Genomic DNA, 14468 nt, shown 5'->3' on the forward strand with positions numbered 1-14468 from the left:
ACAGTCATATTTCACCAGAGAAGCTGCTAGGGAAAAAAAAAAAAAAAAAAAAAAAGATTGGATTCTGTCACTTATAATAGAACCCTCTTCTCACCTAATCAACCAAAGCCTATACTTCTCACCTAAGCTATAGTTAAACATGAATTCATTCTCTGTACATGGACGGAGTACTACTCAGTGCTACACATACCACACAGGCACAGTGCTCAGCATATACGGGCCACACAGACAAATTTGGATAGAAGATGATATGGCCAGAAAGAGCATGGGAGATGAACAGAGCCTCTGTGGTTAAGAACACACGCTGTTCTTGCAGAGGTCCTAAGCTCGGTCCCCAGTGACCACTTCAGGCAGCTCCTAACCACACTTACCTGTGGCTTCAGGGGCTCTGAGGATGACTTGAAAGCAAAGCAAACCCTGACATTCACACAATTAAACGAGTTGGGTGTGGTGGCACGTCCCGTTACTCCCAGCTTTTGGGAGATGGAGGCAAGATCTCTGTTGAGGAGTTCAAAGTCAGCCTGGTTTACAAGGTCCAGGCCAGCTAGGGCTATAGAAGAGACCCAGTCTTGGGACAAGGGGAAGCAAAAGGAAACAAACAAATGGGGGCTGAAGGGATGGCTCAGTAGTTAAGAGCACTTGTTATTTTTCCAGAGGAGCTGAGTTGGATTCCCAGCACCTACGTGGATGCTTACAACCACTTGTAGCTTTGGTTCCAGAGGATCTGCTTTCAGCCTCCGCAGGAACCAGGCACATATGTGATGCATACATACACACAAACATGCAAGAAAACATGCATATACTTTAAATGATGATGAAGATGGTAATTACAATAGTAATAAAAAGCAGGAGTAAAGTTATTTGTACTTTGCAGTATGCAGCCGAAAATACATTATTGGGGACATTATATAGTAGGTAAAGGTACTTGCCACATTCCTGATAACTGGAGTCCACATGGTGGAAAGAGAAAATGGAAACTCACATGTTGTCCATGTGTACATCCAGCTCCATGCACCCACACGCAAAGCAGGTGAGTGCAATCTCAAAAAGTTAAACACTTTACTGGCCAGATAATGCTCATAATCCCAGAAGTTTCAAAGCAGAGGCAGGAGGATCCAGAGTTATTCACAACTATATAGCAAGTCTGAAGCCAGCTGAAGCTATATCAGTTTTTAAAATATAAACATTTTTGTTTTTAAAAAACTAGGCTTACTTATTTCTATTTTGTGTGTATGAGTGTTTTACCAGAGTATGTATCAGTGCATCATGTGTATGCTGTGTCCTTGGAGGCCAGAAGAGAATCAGATCCCTTGGAATTGGAGTAACAGATGGTTGTGAGCTGCCATGTGGGTAAGTGTTGGGAGCCCTACCTGGGTCCTCTGCGAGAGCAACAAGCACTCTTAACCACTTAGTGATCTCCTCAGCCCCAAACTTATACTTTAAAAAAATGATACTGGACCAGGAAGCCCTGGGTGGGAACACAGAGAGTGAAGAGAAGGAGGCAGAGATGAAAGTGAAACAACAGAGGAGAGAGAAAAGAATTCCCAAGAGCCAGCAGCAGAAACAGGAGTTACGCAGGGAACTTAGGGAAGAGTGGATGCAACCTGGAAGGAGTGGTCAAGCTCACATAGGGCTGGAACTGAGGAGGACCCACTGGGGACTGCTAAGAGGGCCGCTTTCATGAGTCTGGCTGCTGTGGGCTGAGGTGTGTATAAGGCAAGACACTGAGTGGACATGAATTCCCTGTGCTGGGAAGTAGGAAGTGTGGGAGACTCCAAGAGCATTTTTTTAAGATAGGAGAGGATGAACATCTTAGAGATAACCTACTTCCACCAGTCAGAGATACAGCTAATGCCTGGAGTCTGAAACTGAGCTAAAGATCCCTCCTTTCTTCCTGCCTCCCCTCCCGGCCCCTTCTCTCCTCTTTTTAAAAGCTCGAAGTGAATTTAAAAGGAGTCAGTAAAGGATAAAATGAGTTCCCTGGGCAGTGGTGGTGCATGCCTTTAACCCCAGCACTCAGGAGGCACAGGCAGGTGGATCTTGAATCTCTGTGAGTTCAAGGCCAACCTGCTCTACAGAATGAGTTCCAGGATAGCCAGGGCTACACAGAGAAACACCATCTCAAAACAAAAAACAAATATTCAAATAACCCATTTCAATATTGGCAACCAAAACCTTTAAGGGGCTAATTCTAAACTCTCAATACCATTGTGCATATTCTAAAATCTGCCTTTCTTCCAATTCCCAACTTAACCAACAGCCTCGTTATCTATTCAGCACCCTGGACAGCGACACGGGCTTTGTCGGGTTTTGTTCCATCTTGCCCTTGGCCACACATTATCTGAATGGCTGGCTTCTTGCTTTTCCAATGGTCACTGCTGCACATCAGGCTTCTGTCCCAGTCTCTCTGGACTCAAACTCACCTATCCTACAATCCTCATGACTTCTTAGGGTTTTTTTGTTTTTTGTTTTTTGTTTTTTTTTTTGCAAGTATTAATTCTGACATGTATGTCACTTATGATGTAAAATAGGGGCTGTGGAAAAGTGCTTGGTGCAGGAGCATGGAGACCTGAATTTAGATCCTCACACAAAAAGTTCAGTGTACATTTATAATCCCAGAACTGGGAATGTGGAGACAAGAAGGCTTGATTCCTCAGAGGTCCTCACACAGCAGCCACTTGTTACAGGTCTTTATTGGCCACGGGCAAGTGATCTGACCAATCTGAGCCTTAGCTTCCTCATGCCAGCACTGAAATCTTCCACCTCCTTGGTAGCATTGTGGTGAGCATGGTGATGTACCAGGAATGATTAGTAGACAGACGTCGGGCCACTTGACTTTGACATCTTGTGCTGGGCACATGACATAGAAATGAAGCATGACCATGAAGCCTTAGAGCTCAGCTAGAGCAAACCATGGCAATGACAAGACACAGTGGGTTCTGACCTCTTAGTAAGTGATGAGGGAGGTACAGGTGACTCAATGGCCACCCAACCCAGTCAACCTAGTGAATGCCAGATTCAGACAGAGACCCTGTTTGCTAAAGAATAAGATGAAGAACAAGAAAGCATCTAACACACGTACATGCACACAAACACACACACACACTCACTCACATACATTCACACACACACACACTCACTCACACACACCCACACACACACTCACACACATACACACACACACACACACACACACACACACCAAACAAGGAAAATAACCTCTGAAGGATGGTCTCTTACTCCTCCTCCTTCCAGACAGGTCCTTATGTAGCCCAGGCTGGTCTCAAACTTACTGTGAAGTCAAGGATGGTCTTGAACTTCTGACCCTTCTGTTTCCATCTCCCAAGTGCTTGGATAGTACCAGCAATCAAACTGAGCTATATCCCCAGACCATCTGCTCAGCGGTGAAGTACACCTGCAGTCCTTGTCTTCAAGGGTGGCTGAATCTGACCAGCTCTCAGCTTCGCCACCACCAGCTTTTGTCTCTGTTCCTTTTCCACACAAATTGCCATTGAGCCCCATGAGGGTTCAGCTCCACTGGGAAGCACTGGGCCCTGTCACATCTTTAAGTCTAGGCTCATGCTGGTCTCCCTTCTTGGGACTTTATCCTCCAACTAGTAAGTTTTGTAGACTCAACTCAAATGTCACCTTTTCTGTAGAGCCTTTCCCTGATACCTCAAGTCCCACCACAGCACGAGTCCTCCCATACTCTAAACTCTGACAGACGGCAGGTCCCACAAGCTGGGGATCATGGATATACACATAAATCAGATCCACCATTGTTTATACACTACAGGCAAGAACAGTACAAATGACCATCTTTACAGGGTACACACAAGTACACTATTCTAGGAATCCCAAATCATGGATCAATTAAATTTCACGCAGCCAAAGTAATTTTCTAAAACGAATTTTTAGAAAAGATTTATTTTGGTTTTAGGTGTGTGAGTGTTTTGCCTGCGTGTATGTACATGCACCATGTGCACTTCTGAGCAGAAGAGGGTATTGTATCCCTCAAAACTGGAGTTTCAAACAGTTTTGAGTCATCATGTGTGAGCTTGGAACCGAACCCAGGTCCTCTGCAAGAGTAACAAGTGCTCTCAACTGCTGAGCCATCTCTCCAGCACCCAACCAAAGCGATTTTCAACACTTACCATCATGCAACTAAATAAACAGATTAACTAAATAAATCCACGAATGACCTTGTAGAGCATGATGGCTCCCCGGTCCCTTACTAAGAGGTCAGAACCCACTGTGTCTTGTCATTGCCATGGTTTGCTCTAGCTGAGCTCTAAGGCTTCATGNCTTCCACCTCCTTGGTAGCATTGTGGTGAGCATGGTGATGTACCAGGAATGATTAGTAGACAGACGTCGGGCCACTTGACTTTGACATCTTGTGCTGGGCACATGACATAGAAATGAAGCATGACCATGAAGCCTTAGAGCTCAGCTAGAGCAAACCATGGCAATGACAAGACACAGTGGGTTCTGACCTCTTAGTAAGTGATGAGGGAGGTACAGGTGACTCAATGGCCACCCAACCCAGTCAACCTAGTGAATGCCAGATTCAGACAGAGACCCTGTTTGCTAAAGAATAAGATGAAGAACAAGAAAGCATCTAACACACGTACATGCACACAAACACACACACACACTCACTCACATACATTCACACACACACACACTCACTCACACACACCCACACACACACTCACACACATACACACACACACACACACACACACACACACCAAACAAGGAAAATAACCTCTGAAGGATGGTCTCTTACTCCTCCTCCTTCCAGACAGGTCCTTATGTAGCCCAGGCTGGTCTCAAACTTACTGTGAAGTCAAGGATGGTCTTGAACTTCTGACCCTTCTGTTTCCATCTCCCAAGTGCTTGGATAGTACCAGCAATCAAACTGAGCTATATCCCCAGACCATCTGCTCAGCGGTGAAGTACACCTGCAGTCCTTGTCTTCAAGGGTGGCTGAATCTGACCAGCTCTCAGCTTCGCCACCACCAGCTTTTGTCTCTGTTCCTTTTCCACACAAATTGCCATTGAGCCCCATGAGGGTTCAGCTCCACTGGGAAGCACTGGGCCCTGTCACATCTTTAAGTCTAGGCTCATGCTGGTCTCCCTTCTTGGGACTTTATCCTCCAACTAGTAAGTTTTGTAGACTCAACTCAAATGTCACCTTTTCTGTAGAGCCTTTCCCTGATACCTCAAGTCCCACCACAGCACGAGTCCTCCCATACTCTAAACTCTGACAGACGGCAGGTCCCACAAGCTGGGGATCATGGATATACACATAAATCAGATCCACCATTGTTTATACACTACAGGCAAGAACAGTACAAATGACCATCTTTACAGGGTACACACAAGTACACTATTCTAGGAATCCCAAATCATGGATCAATTAAATTTCACGCAGCCAAAGTAATTTTCTAAAACGAATTTTTAGAAAAGATTTATTTTGGTTTTAGGTGTGTGAGTGTTTTGCCTGCGTGTATGTACATGCACCATGTGCACTTCTGAGCAGAAGAGGGTATTGTATCCCTCAAAACTGGAGTTTCAAACAGTTTTGAGTCATCATGTGTGAGCTTGGAACCGAACCCAGGTCCTCTGCAAGAGTAACAAGTGCTCTCAACTGCTGAGCCATCTCTCCAGCACCCAACCAAAGCGATTTTCAACACTTACCATCATGCAACTAAATAAACAGATTAACTAAATAAATCCACGAATGACCTTGTAGAGCATGATGGCTCCCCGGTCCCTTACTAAGAGGTCAGAACCCACTGTGTCTTGTCATTGCCATGGTTTGCTCTAGCTGAGCTCTAAGGCTTCATGATCATGCTTCATTTCTATGTCATGTGCCCAGCACAAGATGACAAAGTCAAGTGGCCCGATGTCTGTCTACTAATCATTCCTGGTACATCGCCATGCTCACCACAATGCTCCCAAGGAGGTGGAAGATTTCAGTGCTGGCATGAGGAAGCTAAGGCTCAGATTGGTCAGATCACTTGCCCGTGGCCAATAAAGACCTGTAACAAGTGGCTGCTGTGTGAGGACCTCTGAGGAATCAAGCTTTCTAGTGCTGCCCTCATGTGCTTTATGTGCCTCCCACACTGACTCAGAGCTTGGCCAGATGGGTATCCGCAAGCTTCATGCAAGCAGAAGCCCCTAAGTAGTTGTACACCAGGACTTGTCATCTTGGAACATTTCCCCTTAGGGAGCCTTGCAACCCAGAGACTGGATCCCAGCTGTGTAGGATTGCCTGAGGCTACTGCTGGAAGGAGGCCCTGGGGGGCTGAGAAGCCACCTTGAGAGGTCCTGTATGTGATTCCAAGTGAGATCCACAGATCCCATAACCACAGTCAGAGGCAACTCATAGACCATGAGAAATAGTGGCATTGCTAATGGTTGATACATGCCTGAAGATCTAGCAAATTGGGAGACTGGAAGACCGAAAGTTTAAGGCCAGTGGTAGATCGTGTGCCTAGTATGTACAAGATCCTGAGTTCAATTCCCAGCACTGAAATAAGCAAGCAAGCAAATGCCATCCAAAGTTTCTAAGTTCTGTGGGTGTTTGTTATACAGTAGTAAAAAAATGAAACCCGTGACCAACTGAGGTTTGAACACAATGCTTCCTGACCAACTCATTTCCATGCTACATTCCTCTGGCTGAGAGCGGGGTGTCTGTACCAATCCTGAAGTGTTCATAGGATAAAGGTCCCATAGCAGCATTCAGGGAATATTTGTTGACTGTACAAAGCACTATCAGAGGAAGGTCTAGGGAACTCAGAGGCAAGGTAACTACTATATTTTGACAACCTTCACTACCTCTCATGCCTCCTTAAAAGCTAGGTACTCCTCCTCAATGCAGGCACAACTGTGTGTATGTCACAGATCTCAGTCCACTGTCCCACCAGTTAAATTCAGATCAGGCAAAAGCTAGCAGAGTTTGTTTTTGGTGATTTCCCTTTCTGGCTTCCAACTTCCTACCTGACCAACCCACAGTTATCTGCTCTTCCTCCCACTTGGCCTTCAGGGCCCAGGAGCACGTCCCTCCTCCTTCCCACTTAAAAACCACTTGCAGGAAAGAAGCAGAGAAGGAGAAAATCAGACAACAGAGGGGAGAAGGTTTGGGTGGTGTTAGATGGATTTAGAAGCCCCAAGGGAAGCTCTAAACTAGGTGTTTACAGGAGGCCTCCACCAGCAGGTGGAGGCCTTCTGCGGATGAAGAGGCAGCTGGAGGTGTCCACATTATACCCCCATTATGCCCCAGTGGGTGGAGAATAAAGGAATGCCCTGCCTGTTCAACCCCCCTGCCCAATCCTCCAAGAAGCCTGGGCCTGAGCCCTGCAGCTGTATAACCCCAAACCGGGTGGCTACAGAATAGTCACCCAGTCTGGTAAAAAACCACATGAGCCATTGCAGCCAGTCTTCTGCTTCCTGACCACCCCCCTCACAGCCTTTCTGTTCTAAGCACCCCCTCTCGTGGTCCTGCAAACATGCACACGCCTCCCAAGGTCACACACGCACACAGGCTCCGGCACCTGGATCCCACACCCGGAAAACCATCTGAGCCCCTCACCGCAGGCTAAACCAAAGGGAGGGGGCAGGCCTCACTCTTCTCTAGACAGACTATAGGCAGTGTACACAGGCACAGTATCACACACACATGCAAGACGATGGAGTGGAGCCCACACCTCCAGAGACACTGTGGGCACAGTCACCCGCAAAGGCACTGGGGTGTGGGGAGGCAGAAACATGTGTGCACATATATGAACGCCTCCAGCCGATCACACGTGCACACAAGCACGCACCTACAACCGCACAGGTGCCCAGCCAGGCCTACCAAGACCCTCCCCCATTCCATCACCAGCAGGTGGAGAGGGCTGGGGTTTCAGGGCACTCCCCCTTCTCCCTCTCCAAGGTCCAGAGTCCCAGTGGTTTTTTTTTCTGGAGCCCGCCCCCGCCCCCCCAACAAGGCTCAGGCAGCGACAGGCGGGAGGGGGGAGGGGAAGCCTGGTCTCAGACCCGTTCTGATTTTAATTCCTTAAATTAACCCCTTGGCTGCCTGGAAGCCTGGCCTGCCCAGATTCCCTCCCAGTTCTAGCGGCCTCGCGGCCTCAGGAGGGCAACAGGGAAGAAGGCAGGGGAGGAGGGGGCAGCGGCTGAGGTCTTCCCAGCCTAGCCTCTCCAGGACCAGTCCCGCAGCACGCTCCAGACTTGCCTTTACCTCGTCCAGCCTGTGGCGAGACCAGGCACCGCGGCCCTGGGCTGGGGGCGCAGAGGCACAGACCCCGCGTGCCCGGTCCAGACGCAGGGCCGCCGCCGGGCCTTAAATCTTGGTCCCCACTGCAGCCTTGGGTGGCCACCGCCGCCGCCTCCCGGTTGGGGCGGGGGCGGCCGAATCCCCCAGCCCGGTGCAGCGGGGAGGGGCTCGAGATGCGATCACGGGCGGGGTACGCAGGGCGGAGGAGGGGGAGATAGGAGGGGGCGCTCGGCCCCAGCGCAGCTAGGAGACAGGGAAGGAGGCGGCCGGGAGGTGGGGCGGAGCCAGCCCCTCCTCCGGGGCGGGCTTTCCAGCAAGAGGGGAGCGGCACTTGCAGCCAGGAGCGGCTGCGCCTGGTCCCCACGTTTTCCGCAGAAGCTGGTGGCTTGGGTGGAGGATGGGCACTACGGGGATGGGAGTGCAACCTTCCCCTCATCAGGCACCACCACCAAGGCATTCCTGTGCTTTGGAGCGTCCAGCTGTGTCCTCTGCTGCCCACCTTTAATCAGGGCCTATCAACCTTAACCCACCCCTCGGAATTGGCCTGACCTAGTGAGGAGCAGATCTCGGGATGGGTGGTTCTGGAGACCCAAACGAAGCTGGCATGGACGCTATGACATACACCACAGTTCTTCAGCGTCCTCTTGGGCTGCAAGCCCAAGTGCAGGTCTTGCACTCAGTGACTTCAGGTCAGACACGTTGTCTTTGGGAAGACTTGGCTGCATTGGGCCACACTGTGTCATGTTCCCGGACCTAATATTGCACTTAGGTCCTTTTCTGGACCTACAAATGGAAAGGAGCAGGGACCGTGCATTGGTTTGCTCCAGAAAAACCCATCACTTCCATAGGATAGCCCCAGAATTCCTGAATCTGAAGCACCTGGAAGTCTCCTCCCCCTTGGCTTCTGGCCTACCTATCTGCTGAGACAGGCACAGCCTGGCTGTCCTGCACTAGAGAAAGTTCACAGGGCTGAGTTGAGCTGGGGAAACAAAACAAGACAACAACCCATTGGGGATACCAATCAAGGCCTGGGCTGAACTAGGGGCCTGCAGCAGTGCAGAAATCCAGCCAGCATAGTTCCAGGACTCCCCTGGAGGCTTTTAGGTGGCTTCCACTGACCCCATCCCACACATGAGAGGGCAGAAGCCCCAGGGACATGGAGTGTGGGGGAAGGAATTTGGAGACTGGTCAGGAGGTTTAGAGGGAACCATACATCTAACAAGAACCAGAGAGTATACAGTGGCCAAGCCAATGAAGCACCCCCTTTTTCTTCCTGAATCTCTGAAGTGTTCCACCTAAGTCTTCTTAGGTTAAGAAGGGAGATCACTTCTTCTGAAATTTAAATAAGTCCCTGTCAGTTAAGCAGCTGGCATCCCGATGGTGCGGTAATACACATCACTCACTTTCCAGTAGAGTAACAAAGCAGAAGCCATTCCTATTCCTGCTGTGATGGTTCATCCTCTCTGTCAGCTCAGGAGGGTCTGTAATCACCTATGGTGTGTCTTAAAGGGGGTGCGGTTTGAATGAGAAGAGCCACCCTCGTGGACAGCACTGAGGTCCCAAACTGAATACAAAGAAGGTGAGACAGCAAGCACTGCTGCCTGCTTCCTGACTGGGGACACAGTGTGACCGACCAGCTGCCACACCTCCCTGGACATGCTGGGCTGTATCCCATCAAACTGAGAGCCCGGGTAAGCCCTTCCTGCCTTAGGTTGCTTGTGTCTGGAGTTTTTGTCACAGAAGTGAGAAAATACACCGGCTTCTGCAGACAGAGAAGCTAAAGTTCAAAGTTCAACGGACAGCAAGATCACAGTTTCAGTGCCAGGTACTCAATCCATTCTATGATCAAAACCCAGCATCTGCACACCACCTCTTTGCTACAGTAAAGTTCCCGAGCCCACGCCTGTCAAAACACAGACTTGATAAATGCACCTGTTTCTGCAGCTAGCCAAAAGTATCTCTTTATCATCCCGGCCCCACCTTTGTTGTGAAATTGCCCATATTCTGTGCTTGTTGTGCTTAGACGAAAACAATTTAGGACACGGGGTGTGCTGTGTGTGTGCTTTAGAGCATGGAGTGTGCTGTGTGTGTGCTTTTGTGTGTGTGTATACATGCATTTGTATGGATATGGAGGTATACACCTGTGACTGCAGGCATGTATAGATGCATGTGTGTATCTGTGAGTGCATGGTTGTGGATGTATGTGGATGTATATGTAAGGGTGTGTATGCTGGCTGTCCTTATGCACATAGGTACACACATGTATCCCCACACACATGTGCGCATGTGTGACCATGCTATATTTCACAGACAACAGTTCCTGCTTGGTTGTTATGGGAACCACTGTTCTAAAAATGTAAATCCCACTCCATGTGGTCCAGAGAAACCAAAAGAGAGAGTGCTCAGTGACAAACACATCTAGGGCTCCCAAGGCTACAGCAGGGTATCATGAATTAAGGACCAGGCTGGTCCCAGCTAGTCAGAGGTATAGTCCTGTTCTCAGGATCCCACCGCCCATCATGTTGTTTATCATCCTGCTGTTTATCATCCCTCCTCCTCTCACAGCTTAATGCTGTCTGGCCACCTTCCTTCTCTCTTCCTTCTCCTGTGAACCAGTCAGAACAGTGATTAAATCCTTAAGTGAACTGTGCTGTCTTGCTGAGATGGGGGTCACATGTATGGATCAAACAAGGTTTCCACCCTAGAGGGAGCTCAAAGGTGGGGATGTTTTGGTATTAGATTCTAAGGGAGAGGATAAAGAGATGGAGGTGGCTGGAAGACAAATTTAGATTGGACATGGGAGGCTTTATCTGTATGCGGTTGGGTTTCTTTTTAAGATTTTATTTTTAGTTATATGTATGTTTGTGTGTCTGAGCCCACACACAGGTGTGTGTGTGTGTGTGTGTGTGTGTGTGTGTGTGTGTGTGTGNGNGAGAGAGAGAGAGAGAGAGAGAGAGAGAGAGAGAGAGAGAGAGAGAGAGCATGAGCTGGAGCTGGAGCTGTAGGTACAGGTGGTTATGGGCTGCCATGTGTGTTCTAGGAAGTGAAATCAGGTCCAGTCCAATATCAACAAGTGCTCTTAGCTACCAAGCCGTCTCCCCAGTCTTTATGTAAATGATTTTGTTTTGTTTGTGAGATAAGAGTTTTCTGCACAGCTCTAGCCTGCCTGTCCTGGGACTCTCACTATTTAGCCCAGGCTGACCTCAAACTCACAGAGACCCACTTTGCCTTTTGAGTACTAAGATTAAAGGTGGGTGCCACCATGCCTCAAGCATATGTGTTTCAAAAATATTCATTTGGTGTGTATATATATATATGAATATAGACTCATATGTGCCATGGCTTATGTATGGATGTTAGAGGGCAACTTTTTTTTTTTTCACTTTGTTAAGGCAGGGTCTTTCTTGATCTATCTGCAGCTGCCTTCCATACTTCATGCTAGCTGGCTGTGAACTTCCATGTGATTCTCCTATGCTTTTCTTGTCTCCACCCCCTCCTATCTTTTGAGAGGAATGCTGGGATTACAGGTTTATGCCACTATGTCTCATCAGGCTTGGGTGGCTATTAGCTCTTTTACCTCCAGAGCCATCTCCCTGGCCTGGGTGTAAGTATTTTGGTACAAGGCTAGATGTCCTGATCAGTTTGAGTTAAACCACGATTATGTCACAAATGGTGTTTTACAGCATTTCTACCATTAGTAGTGTGTGATGGAATGGAAGGAGATATGAATCAGGAAATAGCTGGGTAGTTTGAACTGGTTATACTGGTCTCACTTCAAACAGGGGACAGGGGTTAGTTGGGGTGAAAGGAAGTCCAAGGCTTCCAGAGCTTATCTCATCAAAATGTTTATTTCTGGGCTTGAGGATGTAGCTCAGTGGATAGAGGGCATGCATAAGATGCAAGAGGCCCTGGGTTGGGTCCACAGTACCAGATAGATAGATAGATAGATAGATAGATAGATAGATAGATAGATAGATAGACAGACAGACAGATAGCATGAAGTTTGTTGAATTCAGCCCCTGAAAGACCTGGAGAGGAAGTCCACTAGCCTATAAGCCCTTTGGAGAAGGAGCTACCTCTGAAAAATTATAATTACTTATACCCATATGGAACCCCAAGTAAAGGAATTGTCAAACGAGTCAGCTGGGTATGGTGTGGCATGTCTGTAATAGCAGCACTGTGGAGGTGGAGACTACACAGTGAGCTTGAGGAGAGCCTGGGCTACGTGACTCCACCCAGAACAACCAACAAGACTCCTCACCACTGGCTCATAGTCTTAGAGTGCCAGGAAAGGGAAAGATGCCTTCAACCTGGGCTACAGAGCCCTGCTGCCCAGGTCAATCCCCGATGCCAGATGAGTTTACAAGCTACAAGCAATAACTCACAAAACAATGGATCACAAAGGCAAATGCACAAGATGCCAAAAAATGCCAGACTACTCAGTGGTTAAAGGGACTGGCTGCTCTTCCAAAGGACCTGTGTTCAATCCCCAGCATCCACGTAGCAGCTCACAACTGTCCTTAACTCCAGTTCCAGGGGATCTGACACCCTCATTCATGCAGATAAGACAATAGAGCACATAGAATAAAAATATTTAAAATAAAATTTAAAATCATAAAACCAACCCCCAAACCATAAAAATCAAGCCAAAATAAAAATGAACTGACAGCCCTTGATGCTTTTAAATTTCAATTTGGGTTTTCTGACTGACTTTAATTTTCTCCATATCTGGCCTAATATTCTCTTCCTTCAAGGTCCCTGGGGAATCCCCACTAAATGGGGATGAAGAGGACTTCTTGGCCAGTCACCAGGATGACTACAAAGTCGCTTCCCTGAGTTCCCTTTTCTTATCCCGTTAAACTTAATAGTAGGGTATGAGGAAATCTGGGAAAGGACCGAGAGGACCACAGTGATGAAGCACAGCAGAAGCGGGCGAGGACGTCCGGGTTCGGAGACCAGCCACCGACGGCCTGCCTATATGACCTCCCTTTGTTCCGGTGGTGTGGTTTGGTGCTGCTTAAGCTATGGCCTTTTCTGTCCTGCGGATCCAAAGCTGCAGGGTCTTCATGACACAGAAGCCAGAGACCTCGAACTAGGACGATGGCTCGTTGCAATGAACATCTGCAAGAGATTATGTGTGGACAGAGGGACATACTGTGGGACACACTACAGCTTCCACGATGAGATTTTTCTATGCTTTGTTTTTTGTTTGTTTGTTGTTATTGTTGTTGTGTGTGTGGGTTTTTTTTGTGGGGGAGGTTGCAAAGGCAGAGAGTGGATGCAAGGGGATGGGGAAATGAGTGGGAATAGGGTGCACGATGGGAAATTCACAAAGAATCAATAAAACCTGAAGAAAAAAAGAGAAGAGCTGGGCCTCCATGCTCTTCCTGGCCCTATTCTGTATAGAAATGAAGTCTGAGGCCCATGCCTATGAGTATGTATGTCTGAGGGTATAGTCAGTAAGATAATGAGGCTCACCTTTTATCTCAGGTCTCCTGAATCTACCACTTACCTCTCAGTGTCTGCCAATCCATCACTTGAGCTTCAAAGGGTTAAATATTGCCCTCTGCAGGCCATACTTCTGAAATAGCATTTCTTTCGGAAGAGACAGCATCAATTTGTCAAAATTAGTTTATTAGACACATCCTGAGAGGGCACTTAATACCTAGGGAGAGAAAAGGCTCCAAGTCTCAGTCATTTTTGTCTCTGGTCAGCTGTTGGGGTTGCATTTGGGTGACAAAACCTTTCCTGTGGAGACGAAACACATTCATGTATTCAGCCCTGGTAGCGAACCCATGACAGACCAAAGTACAGATACCACCAAAGCCCAAGTTGGTGAACCAATGAGTTTTATTGAGATTACTTACAGGAGCAGACATGACTCAAAGACAGCTGCATCACCAAAGCCCACTGCAGCATGCATGACACAGCTTGTAAAAGCTGGGGAACGTGGTGTGCACTGCACACAGCCTGCTGGCAGCTCAGCAGGTTGGAGAGTGTCTTTTCCAGGCGCCTCAGCTGCTCTAAACCTCATCCAGGCAGCTTGGCTGCTCTCGGGCACCTGATCCAGTCTCCGAGTCCTCTTGGCTGCTCACCTAGTCAGAGTCTTCTCAGGCTAACTCTGGAAGGAAGGGCGGGGCCTAGTGAATCTTGTTTAGTTTCTGGGAGGTCTTGATGCTTTGTT

General features: G+C 48.1%; 1 protein-coding gene across 1 annotated transcript in view; it reads right to left on the reverse strand.

Moving 5' to 3' along the window:
- Fbxo41 (F-box protein 41) overlaps positions 1-8547 on the reverse strand; it is a 32583-nt gene extending 24036 nt beyond the window's left edge. The window contains exon 1 of the mRNA XM_021191015.2: positions 8249-8547. The gene's annotated coding sequence lies outside the window, so the exon portion shown is untranslated. The remainder of the gene's footprint in view (positions 1-8248) is intronic.
- Between the last annotated feature and the right edge of the window lie 5921 nt (positions 8548-14468).

Source organism: Mus pahari, chromosome 2 (genome assembly GCF_900095145.1).
Source record: "Mus pahari chromosome 2, PAHARI_EIJ_v1.1, whole genome shotgun sequence".
NCBI classification, from domain to species: Eukaryota; Metazoa; Chordata; class Mammalia; order Rodentia; family Muridae; genus Mus; species Mus pahari.